The sequence below is a fragment of the Nicotiana attenuata genome, chromosome 4 (assembly GCF_001879085.1).
Source record: "Nicotiana attenuata strain UT chromosome 4, NIATTr2, whole genome shotgun sequence".
NCBI lineage: Eukaryota > Viridiplantae > Streptophyta > Magnoliopsida > Solanales > Solanaceae > Nicotiana > Nicotiana attenuata.
Window position 1 is genome coordinate 6290647 of NC_031992.1, and position 13257 is coordinate 6303903.

The 13257-nt window shown below is 40.9% G+C and overlaps 1 long non-coding RNA gene across 1 annotated transcript; it reads left to right on the forward strand.

The window, feature by feature from the left end:
• On the forward strand, positions 505 to 5657 carry LOC109225122. The gene is made up of 2 exons (XR_002067855.1): positions 505 to 621; positions 5322 to 5657. It is a non-coding gene; the product is annotated as an uncharacterized LOC109225122 (long non-coding RNA).

Here is a 13257-nt window from a genome sequence, read left to right on the forward strand (position 1 = left end):
TTTTCAAATCTTTTTTGAAAACATTGTTTGTTCATAGATTAATGATCTATTTTTAAAAAATTTCTGAAATTATTTTTCAAGTTTCCAAAATCTAGTTTAGGGTAGTTTTTGGGTGAAACTTGTTCTCCCACTCACAAAACTTCAAATTTTTTTCAAATAAAATGCATGTCCAAACATAATTTTAACTTCCAAAAATTATTTTTCAAAACTACTTCAAAAATTATTTTTTCAAGTTTTAATCAAATCTATGTCCAAACGCTAGCTAAATTTCAGTTTTTCGGTGCGGTTTATGATTTTGGTGTTTCAGTTTTCGGTTAAACCGACAAACCAAAAGTTTGGGTATGAGTTGAGAAAAATAGGTTTGAACATATGGGTTCTTGAGAGTCCAAAACTTACGTTACCCATCTGAAGCCCAATACCCATCTGAAGCCCACCCAATTTACCCAAATCCTAAGCCTAATTAGCCTACATACTAAGACTTAAGTTACTTCCCATTCCCTTCCTAAGAAATTAGAAATTACGGTTCCTCATCCGTCACTCCGTGCGACTGCTGCAGTGCTGCCGACGCCCGACTACTGTGACGCCTTCTTCCTCAGCTCGTCGTTCATTCTTCTTCCTCAGGTTAGTGGTTACCTCCTTCTTAATCTTTCAATGGCACGTCTATCTATATTCAGTTACATAAATGGTGTATCTCTTGGTTTGTATTTCCATTTTCTGTCTGAGAATGCATACCAAAGAAATTAGTCACTGTTACAGCTTTCTGATTTTCATATGGAAATTGGAAGGGAAAAAGCTTTTCTTTGCAATTTTGTTTAGCTATAACTGCTAGCCAGAGGCCGACCTAAAGATCCGTAGTCTACATCGGATATAAAAATCTTGAATCGTTAATAACCGAAAAGCTAAACCGGAAATAACCGAACCGAACCTTGAAAAAACCGCATCGAACCATAAATACTTTGGTTTGATTTGATTATTAATATTACAAAACCAAAAACCGATAAACCGAACCGTACTTTCATAATAACCGACCGAACCGACCGACGTCCACCCCTAGTTCTTTGAATGAATGATTTAATTGCAAGAGCATAAAAGTCGATCAATATTTCGAAGATATTTTCGCCGATCAACATTTAGTATTCTGACATTCGTACTTTTATAATAATATAGATAGATATAGATATAGATATAGATATAAATATAGATAGATGAATTAACAAAGATAAAGAAAATCCAATCATTTAGAAAACCTTAAAAACCAAACATACATAGAACCAGAATTTTTCATGGCGTAAAAGTGCCTGAGAATCATCTCCAGATTTCTTCCAACTAGAAAAAGTATGTCATTCCCTTCTTGGAGGAACACATCAGCAAATTGGAGCTCTATAAATAAGGAAGGCATTGCTTAAATGTTCAATGTGTATTAAATGTTCAAGGTTAATGATGGAATAAGAATAACAAGCATTAAATAACAATAAATGACACTAAATGTAAATAAAGAGAATGATTCACCCAATATTGAATGAGGTGGATGATTCCTCTTTCTGACAATTATGTGAGACAAATAACTATAGGAATGTTGGAGACTTTCTCGGATCTGATGTGAAAAGTATAGAATAAACAATGAATTGAATCTCTTTAGAAAGGTAGTGTTTGTATTTATCCGGAGAGTCAACTTTTTAAGAGAGTTCTTATCAGAATACATAATACATACCCTTTACCTTCTCTATCCCTTTCTATTTATATGGGACATGCTCCTAATTAGACCTAAAAGTACAAGTACAAAGAATATTCAATGAAATATTCTCCTAAATATATTATTACAAAACTAGCCGTTACTATTGCTTTAAACGTTTGACCTCGGCCATAACCGACTACTCGGCAGTAAGTTCCATTAATTGTTATTCGACCTCGGCCTAATCACTTCTAATAATATCTCCTCGTGCCGAATTCCATTAATCATATTTTGACCCATACAACTTTCTAACAAGGTAAAATGTTCTTATGAACAAGGCTAGTTTAGGCATTAAATATAAAAATTAGGTAAGTTTAAGTGGCAGCTTATGTATTTAGCCTATACTTAACATACACAAAGACATACATGGACATGAGATACATGCAACATACAATGATATGTTGTTATCGCGTATATGTCATTGTATGTATAGTGATACCTATCACATATAATAACATACGCCCAACATATATATATATACCCACCAAACATACAAAGAGATACCAGATATGCATTCATTTCCACGTTCAAATAGCCACCAAAAAACTACCAAAACCACCGACCATTCTACCATAAGAATGCAAAACCCATTTCCATATAGAAGATTGTGTATCGAGTTGCAACACTATTTAGGTTTTGTTTATACATGTGGGGTTCAAGGATTATTATATATATTTTATGGGTTTCTAATTCTCTTGAAATTAATATTTGGTGTAGTTGAGGATTTACATGCAAGTATGTTAGTGTCACGACCAAAACTCAACCTGTCGTGATGGCGCCTATCATGATACTAGGCAAGCCGACAACTCATACATACTGACACTCTCAAATTCAAAATGTACTAAAACAAGTTTAAATAAGGGAAAATCTCATAAAGCCGGATAAAACTGTCACAACTCGATACAGAAGTTTCCCAAAACTAGGGTGTCACTGAGTACCTGAGCATCTATACAAACACAAAGTCAGATACACTGTCTAAGAAAATATAATCTGAATAAGTAAAGACTAAGAGATAGGGGAAGAGAGTCAAGGTATGCGGACGCTAGGGAAGCTACCTTGATAATCTCCGAATGACTGAAAACTCTAAGAATCGGAAACCATTGTGCTCGGATGCACCTGGATCTGCACACAAAGTGCAGGGTGTAACGTGAATACAACCAACTCAATAAGTAACAAATCTAATCTTTGGACTGAAAGTAGTGACGAGTCTCACAGATACAGTCCAATTACAGAGCTACAGTAGAGAAAATGCAGACATGCTTTCAATCTAACAGTTAAACTCAGAACAGATAAAATATATCAAGTCTGCATGATACGAGGAATAAGACATCACTATATCTACATGCCAATATACATATCGTATGTAATGCAACACAATATGAGCCTCCCGTACTCCCACTCTTGGAGTACTCAACCTAGCTGTATCAATTCTCACTTATCACACTCAATCACTCAGCACTGTACAGGGAAGATCCAGCCCAGGGCAAATCTAGCCCAAATGAAAATATAAATCTAGGGCAGATTCTGTAGCACCCCGGAAAATTTTGAATTACTTAAGTGCTATTAAAAAAGTTGATGTATGCTAGTTATATTACTTTGTATGCCGACGGGGGATATTAATATGATGGATATCAATTGGATACGATAATAAGTGTACGAGGCATATTATAAGTGATGTAAGGTCTAAGGAGAAGCCTAAGTCCAAGGCAAGTTGGAAAATTTTATGATAGACTAAAGTTCCAAATGAGTACTCACAAGACCAAGCTTTGGACGAGCATATCCACATATAAATAAGGATTTATGTGATGAACAACCTATCAAATGAAAAATCTTTGAGTCTAGTTTCTAACGCTTCAAACCGTTCTCATTTGGATACTCCTACAAGAAGTTATGACCAAATTACCAAAGGCTGGCAGAATTTTACACTACCGCGCCGTCCTACGCGGCGCGCCTGTGGGATTTCCAGAACACTTCAAAATTCGTTTCTAGGCACTTTTTTCACTACCGCAGCGCCCCACGCGATGCCCCATGTGCCAGGGCTGTGCGAATTCGGGGTTTTTTTATAACCCGACCCCCATTTCATTAAATAGGAGCAACAGACCATTTCTTGAGCTAAAACCTGGATATTTTTAGAGTGAGAGAGTGCCCTAGAGTGGAAAAATTTTCCCCAACAATTGTTCTTCAATTCTTGCTCAAATCTTGAAAGACTAACAAGGAAAACCCACAAGGTCTTCATCCTAAAGGTGAGATTCTACACCCTAACCTCAATTTCGAATTTTATCTAGAATTGGGTAATTAGTTAGATAATTTTTGGGCAAAAAGTTGTTCACCTTGCATGCACGTGTTATCAAAGGGTGTAAGAAGATTGTTGAGATAAGAATGGTAGATAATGGGTTTGGGATGATGGAATCCACCATAGGAGGACCTTGGAACCATAATGCACACCTAGTGTTTGATAAAATGCTCAAATGAGCTAGAACCATGATCATCTTCCTAATTTTGGTTCAATTTGTTACATTTTTAAAATAGATTGAAGTTGCTAAGAAATTCCGGAATATTTTAGAGTTTGAGGAAGCTCAATAGAGGTATGTATGGCTAAACTCTTCTCTTAGAATTGAACCCCACAATATCCATGTAAGTCTCGAGTTGCTCACTGTGAGTTGAACATTCCGAATAAGCTTGTGCCAAAATATATCCATGTTCAATATACAATTTAAATGCTCTTGTTATGTTATACTCTTGTTTGAAAAATGGTTCAAAGTATGGATTGCATGTTTAAATGCCTTGACATGAAGTTGTGTTTCAAACGAAAGCTAATGACAATTCTGTAAGAAATCTCAATCTACCTAAAACTCTCAGTTGCTCACATGTGTGCTTAGATATTATGAACAGAAATGCCTTGTTGTTGGAAATCTATGATGATTGTTGAAAGCAGAATACAAAATGAGATACAAAGCGAGGAATACTAAAAGTGAAATATGAAATGTGAAATATGGAATACAGCCAACGTGCCAAGTGAAATAATTTAATTGTGGTTGATGTCTCTTATGAGATGGCCTAGCCGATCGGGTCGTGATCGGACGCCATGCCGTACACATGGTGGTGACTCTATTGGAAATTGTAATTGAAATTGCAACTGCGGTTGATGTCTCTTATGAGATGGCCTAGCCGATCGGGTCGTGATTGGACGCCATGCCGTACACATGGTGGTGAATTTATTGGAAAATTGTAACTGAAATCGTGATTTTGGTTGATGTCTCATATGAGATGGCCTAGCCGATCGAGTCATGATCGGACGCCATGCCGTACACATGGTGGTACTGTATTGGGAATTGAAATCGAAATGGGGAATAGTGGCATATTGGTACTATAGACTTCCCGGACTTAAAATATGGAAATTTAATTGGAAACTTATCTTATCCCTTGTTTGATGTTTGGTTAATGTTCAATGCTTTAACTGATATTATGGTTGTCCTTACTTGTATTATTGCTCATTCTATTGAGGTGGTGTTTAGTTATACATACTAGTACTATTCGACGGTACTAACGTCCTTTTTCCCGGGGGCGGTGCATCTTTAAATGGATGCAGGTAGCTCCACAGCAGGTAGCGTTGATAAGTAATAGCGGCACATCCTCCTCCCACCAGTCTTGGTGAGCCCCATTTCATTTTGGAGTTATGCATCTTTTGTTCCTTATGTATTGTACTTGAGGTATAGCCGATGCCTTGTTGCCGGAACTTTTATTGTACTCTTTTGTATCTATTAGAGGTACCGTAGACATAATGTGGGTTGTATATGGGTGCTGGGAAAGCCAGACCAAATTTTATTGTGTTTGAATCATTTATTCCACTTCCAACTATGAAAAATATATATATTTTGAGATTTTAAGATAAAGTAACTAATGAAATGATGTAGTATTGTATTCATGACCTCCCTATTTTCTAATTAATGAAAATATGTCCTCTCTTTGTTCATGAGTGAGTTTGGGTAGAAGAAATCTAATAAGCTTGCTTAGTTGGGTTCACTCGGTTGAGCGCCGGTCGCGCTCTCTATGTTTGGGGCGTGACAGATCCAGCCCAATGCAAATAAATCCAGGGAAGATCCAGCCAAATGCAAATGAATCAATGGCAAATGCGCTCACTGTGGGTGTGTAGGCTCTAGAGGGGCAGATCCAGCCCAAGCACTATAATAAGCCAAATCATAACATGGATAAATAAAGCCTGTTGCGGTGTGCAGTCCGATCCCATAAATATCACTCACAACAGCCAACAGGCCCTCGGCCTTACTCAACCATCAATCTCTCCAGTCTCTCGGGCTCACAAAACTCATGCTAAGCAGCCCAAATCAATGATACGAGATGTGACAATATACGATAACAGAGACTGAGATATGACACATAATGATGAATGCGACTGAGTACATAACTGCAATTAAGCAAATAACTCAACAACAAAGAACGACCATTGTGGGTCACAATGGTACCAGCATATAGCCTAAACATGATTTCTAGCACAAATCACAACTCAAGTGCTCTAACACACAGGGTACAGTAATAATGTTCAGATTAGATAGCTACACAGTTCCATGGAACCGACTAAATCATAATTTCTATGGTGCACGTCCACACGCCCATCACCTAGCATGCGTGTTACCTCAACACCAATCACATAACATGTAATTCGAGGTTTCATACTATCAGAACCAAGTTTAGAAGTGTTTCTTACCTCAAACCGTGCAAATCTCTACTCCAACAAGCCCTTGCCTCACGAAACGGCCTCCAAATGCCTCGAATCTAGCCACAAACAATTCGATACGATCAACTCAAGCTAGAGGAATCAATTCCATATGAAAATGCTAAGTTCTTAATCAAAAGTAAAAAAGTCAACTCAAAAGTCAACCCCGGGCCCATGTGTCAAAATCCGATAAAAGTTACAAAATCCGAACACCCATTCAACCACGAGTCCAATCATTCCAAAATTACTCAAATCTGACACCAAAATCCCGCCCAAATCCCCAAAATTCGGCCTAAGAAGTTTTCTTCATTTTTCCCAAAATTTTCACCCCAAATTACTAATTAAATGATGAAATCAAAGATATAATCATGGAATTTAACCAAAACTAAGTAAAAATCACTTACCCCAATCACTCCCTTGAAAATATCTCCAAGAATCGCATCCAATCGAGCTCCCAAAATCAAATTGTGAAATAACTTCAAACTCTCGTTTTGAGATTTTAAATTCTACCCAGTTATCCCTTCTTCGTGATCGCGAGAAAAGCTTCACGATCGCGAAGCACAAACTCAACTGCCCCCCGAACTTACTCTATGCGATCGTATAAAACCTCACGCGAACCCGATGCATAAGCTTTCCAAGCCTACGCGATCGTGGACAGAACCCACGCGATCGCATAGAACAACACGCGTGGACAGCCCTGCCTCATTTCCTTTTCGCGAACGCGGCTTAGCCCACACGTTCGCGATGCACTGCCTCCTCCATCTTATGCGTTCGCAGCCCAAAACTTGCGGTCGCATAGAACAAAACCTCAGCTGCCCCAAAAAAATAGCCTATGCGATTGGGGCCCTTCCCACACGATCGCTTATAAGGGAACCAGACTTGAGCACCAGCAAACTTCAGCCATTTCTCCAAGTCAAATTCCATTTCAATACCCATCTGAAATCCACCCGAGGCTCCGGGACCTCTACCAGATATACCAACAAGTCCAATAACATGGTATGAAATTAGTCAAGGCCTCAAATCACATCAAACAATATCAAAAACACGAATCGCACCCAATTCAAGCCTAACGAAAACTAAGAAATTCTAACTTCTACAATTGATGCCAAAACCTATCAAATCACGTCCGATTGACCTCAAATTTTGCACACAAGTCATAAATTACACAACAGACCTACTCCAACTCTCGGAACTAAAATTCGGGCCCGGTAACCACAAAGTCAACTCTCGGTCAAACTTCTAATTTTTCAAAACTTCTAATTTTCCAACTTTCGCCATTTCAAGCCTAAATCAACGACGGACCTCCAAATCACTATCCGGACACACTCTGAAGTCCAAAATTACCCAACGGAGCTATCAGAACCATCAAAACCCATTCCGGAGTCGTTTACACATAAGTCAACTTCCGGTCAACCTTTTCAACTTAAGCTTCCAACCTTGAGACTAAGTGTCTCATCTCATTCCGAAACATCCCCGAAACCGAATCAACTACTCCGGAAAGTCACATAATTACAATTAAGCATAAAATGAGCAGTAAATTGGGGTACGAGGCTACAACACTCAAAATGACCGATCGGGTCATTACATCCTCCCCCTCTTAAACAAACGTTTGTCCCGCTCAGTCTCCCAAGTAGCCTCCTCAACTGGCTGACCTCTCCACTGCACCTTTACTGAAGCTATGTCTTTTGACCTCAAATTTCGAACCCGTCGACTCAAAATGGCCACCGACTCCACATCATAAATCAAATCACCATCCAACTGAATCGTGCTAAAATCTAAAACATGATACGGATCGCCGACATACTTTCGGAGCGTACAAACATGAAATACTGGATGAACACTCGACATACTAGGCGACAAGTCAAGCTTGTAAGCCACCTCTCCAATCCTCTGAAGCACCTCAAACGGCCTAATATACCGAGGTCTCAACTTGCGCTTCTTCACGAACCTTATAACACCCTTTATGGGTGAAACCTTGAGCAGTACCTTCTCCCCCACCATCTAAGCAACATCACAGACCTTCCGATTGGCGTAACTATTCTGTCTAGACTACATCGTGCGAAGCCGATCCTGAATCAATTTAACCTTGTCTAAAGCATCCTGAACCAAGCCGGTACCAATTAGCCTAGCCTCACCCGACTCAATCCATCCCACCGGAGACCGACACTATCTCCCATACAAAGCATCATACGGAGCCATCCGAATACTCGATTGGTAGATGTTGTTGTAGGCAAACTCTGCGAGCGACAAAAACTAATCCCAGAAACCCCCGAAATCTATGACACAAGCGCGTAGCATATCCTCCAATATCTGATAGTGCGCTCGAACTCTCAGTCCATTTGAGGGTGAAATGATGTACTTAACTCAACCTGTGTGCCCAACTCTCGCTGCACTGCTCTCCAAAACTACGATGTAAACTGCGTGCCCCAATCTGAAATGATGGACACTGACATACCGTGAAGGCGAACAATCTCACAGATGTAAATCTCAGCAACCGCTCCGAAGAATAGGTATGTCCCAACTGGAATGAAATGCACGAACTTGGTCAACCGATCCACAATCACCCAAATAGCATCAAACTTCCTCGAAGTCCGTGGGAGCCCAACAACAAAATCCATGGTGATACGCTACCATTTCCACTCCGAAATATCAAGCCTCTAAAGTAATCCGCCCGGTCTCTGATGCTCATACTTCACTTTCTGACAGTTTAGGAACCGAAATACAAATCCCACTATATCCTTCTTTATCCTCCTCCACCAATAGTGCTTCCTTAAGTCCTGATACATCTTCGCGGCACCCGGATGAATGGAATATCGCGAACTGTGGGCCTTTTCAAGAATCAACTCACATAGCCCATCTATATTAGGCACACAAATCCGACCCTGCATCCTCAACACCCAATCATCCCCAGTAGTAACATCCTTGACATCCTCGTGCTGAACCGTATCCTTAAGGACAAGCAAATAGGGATCATCATACTGGCGCTCTCTGATACGGTCATATAAGGAAGACCGAGACACCACACAAGCTAGAACCTGGCTAGGCTATGAAACATCTAAAATCACGATCTGGTTGGCCAAGGCCTGAACATCAACTGCAAATGGTCTCTCACCAATAGGAATAAATGCAAGGCTACCGATACTCACCGCCTTCCTACTCAAGGCATCGGCCACCACATTGGCCTTCCACGGGTGATACAGAATGGTAATATCATAGTCCTTTAGCAGCTCCAACCATCTCCGCTGTCTCAGATTTAGATCCTTTTATTTGAACAAGTGTTGGAGACTCCGATGATTTGTAAATACCTCACAAGACATACCATAGAGGTAATGCTTCTAAATCTTCAATGTATGAACGATGGTTGCCAACTCCAAATAATGAACAAGGTAGTTCTTCTCATGAGGCTTCAACTGACGCAAAGCATAAGTAATCTGTCACGACCCAAGTTCGCCCTCCGTGAACAGTCATGACGGCACCTAGTCTCTATGACTAGGTAAGCCTAACAAATGCGGAAAAGAAATAATTGCGGAAAAGAAACTAATAAAAACTGAGATAACAAAGTATAACATTGTTTAAGATGCCGCCCGGGATATAACAATCCAAGAATTTCAACCTAACACTCCCAAAATTCGGAACCCCATGAATCACAAGCTAAGAGTACATAAAATGTTCTAACTCCAGAAATGTCTACCAACAACGAGATACAGAAGGGCTATACTACTACAGAGAATGGAAAGGGACTCCTCGGTCTGCGGACGCGGCAGATATACCTCGAAGTCTCTATAGAAAATGCCTCGCCTCAAGGGTGATAAGACAGAGTGGAAGTACCTGGATCTGCACACGCAAAAACATGTGCAGGAAAGGGCATGATTACGCCACAGCGGTACCCAGTAAGTGCCAAGCCTAACCTCGGTCGAGTAGTGACGAGGAAGGTCAGGGCCCTACCGGTCATATACAATAATATATAAGGAAGATGAGCAGTAGTAAAGAAATAGAGATAATGAAAGAAACAACAACCACAACCAAGGCAAATAATCACAGAAGGTATACAACTCAACTTAAAGATAACAACCGGGGGTCTACCAGGATTCCGTCCTGTAGCCCAAAAAGTAAATAATTAGTGGATCTCCCGGGTGCTGTCCCGTAGTCCATATCACTGTGCAGGGGGATCTACCGGAATACCACATTCGTAGTCCCAAATAAACAGACAAGGGGGATCTACCGGGAACCACCCGTAATCCCAATGTAAACACGCAGCAACAACACAAGAATAATCAACTCAATTCAATTTAATATCAAAACAGACAGGTAATTCTAACCTAGCATGCTGCACAGAGTTCAGATAAGGCAGTTTGAGAAAGTAGGCAATTTAGTCATTTAGACATGCTTTCCTAAGCTAACAGTAAGCTCAAAGTTTAAGTAGTGTAAACAGTGAAGAAAAATACGAAATTATAGATACTTAAATGAAAAAAAACAGGATTTTCAACAATCAACACAAGTACGCGCTCGTCACCTCACGTACAAGGCATTTCAAATATCACAGCACCAAATCCTAAGGGGAGTTCCCCCACACAAGGTTAGACAAGCCACATACCTCGAACCAGCTCAATCAAATCTATACCACGTTCTTGCCACGAGTATCCGACTCCAAATGGCCCAAATCTATTGTAATTGCATAATGTAAATAACACTTCAAGTAACTACTTCAACTAATTAATTCTAAGCTAATACGCGAAATTAGGAAAAATGACCAAAATGCCGCCCGGCCCACGTCTCGGAATCGTGTAAAATTTACAAATTCGGAATCCTCACACTCTCACGAGTTCAGTCATACCAAAAGTACCAAAATCGAACCTCAAATGGTCCCTCAAATCACCACTCAAAGCTCTCCAATTAACCAGGCCTTAATCCCCAATTTACCACTGATTTTCCTTCAAATTTCATGCTTACAATGATAAAAATCACCATAATAACGAGTTTATGGACCAAGGACCTTATCTCAATGAACCCCTCTGAAAATCTCCCTTGAAATTGCTCTCCAAAGCCACTTCCCGTATGAAATATTGTGAAAAATGGTCCAAAATCGCGAAGGGTGGAATTTATAGGTTCTGACCCAGCAAAACCGCACCTGCGGTCAAATAGTCGCACTTGCGCCATCGCAGGTGCGTCCAAAAATGTGCATCTGCGACTCCTGTCTGACCTCCCTCTTGGCCGCATCTGCGGTTATGACAGCAACAATAAAACTTTAGCTGCCAATTTCAACTCAAAAACTTCTCTTAACCATCCGAAATCACCCCGAGCCCCCGGGACCTCAACCAAACCTGCCAACGAATCCTAAATCATTATACGAACTTATTCTAACCTTCGAATCACATCAATCAATGCTAAAACCACAAATCACTCTCCAACCTAAGCCTAAGAATTTCCAAAACTTTAAATTTCCGCTCTCGATCAAAAAGTCTATCAAATCTCGCCCGAATGACCTAAAATTTTGCACACACGTCACATTCAACAATACGGAGCTACTCCAACTTCCAGAATTCCATTCCAACCCCTAGATCAAAATCTCACTATCGAACCGGAAACTTCAAAAATTCAACTTTCGGCATTTCAAGCCTAATTAAGCTACGGACCCCTAAAACACAATCCGAACACGCCCCTAAGCCTGAAATCACCCAACGGAGCTAATGGAACTGACGGAATTCCATTCCGAGGCCGTCTTCATACTGCTCCAACTACGGTCCAAATTCTAAAGCTTAAACTCTCATTTAGGGACTAAGTGTCCCAAAACACTCCGAAACTCCAAATAAATCCTCCCGGCGACTCACAATAGCAGAAACAAACACGAGGAAAGCAGTTAATAAGGGATCGAGGCGTAAATTCTTAAAACGACCGGCCGGGTCGTTACATCCTCCCACACTTAAACATTCGTTCGTCCTCGAACGAGCAAAGAGACATACCTGAAGTAGTGAAACGATAAGGGTAACGGCTGCGCATATCCTGCTCGGTCTCCCAAGTGGCCTCCTCGACCTGCTGACCCTGCCACTGATCCTTCACTGATGCAATGTTTTTTGACCTCAGCTTTCGAACCTGCCTGTCCAATATCGCCACTGGATCCTCAACATAAGATAGATCCTTGTCCAATTAGACTGAACTGAAATCCAACACGTGCGACGGATCACCGTGATACCTACAAAGCATCAAAACATGAAACACCGGATGAACTCCTGCCAAGCTGGGAGGTAAGGCAAGCTCATAAGCAACCTCCCCAACACACCACAATATCTCAAAAGGGCCAATAAACCTGGGACTCAATTTCCCTTTCTTTCCAAATCTCATAACGCCCTTCATAGGCGAAACCCGCAGTAAAACCTGCTCTCCAACCATATAGGAAACATCACGAACCTTCCGGTCCGCGTAACTCTTCTGTCTGGACTGGGCTGTACGGAGTCTATCCTGAATCACCTTGACTTTCTCCAAAGCATCCTGTACTAAGTCTGTGCCCAATAATCTAGCCTCGCCCGGCTCGAACCAACCCACCGGAGACCTACATCCCTACCATACAAGGCCTCATACGGTGCCATCTGAATGCTGGACTGATAGCTGTTGTTGTAAGCAAACTCGGCCAGTGGCAGGAACTGATCCCAAGAACCTCCAAACTCCATCACACACGCACGGAGCATATCCTCAAAAATCTGAAATGGTGTGCTTGGGACTGTCCGTCCGTCTGGCGGTGAAAATGCTGTGCTCAACTCTACTCGAGTGCCCAACTCACTGCTGTACCGGCCTCCCC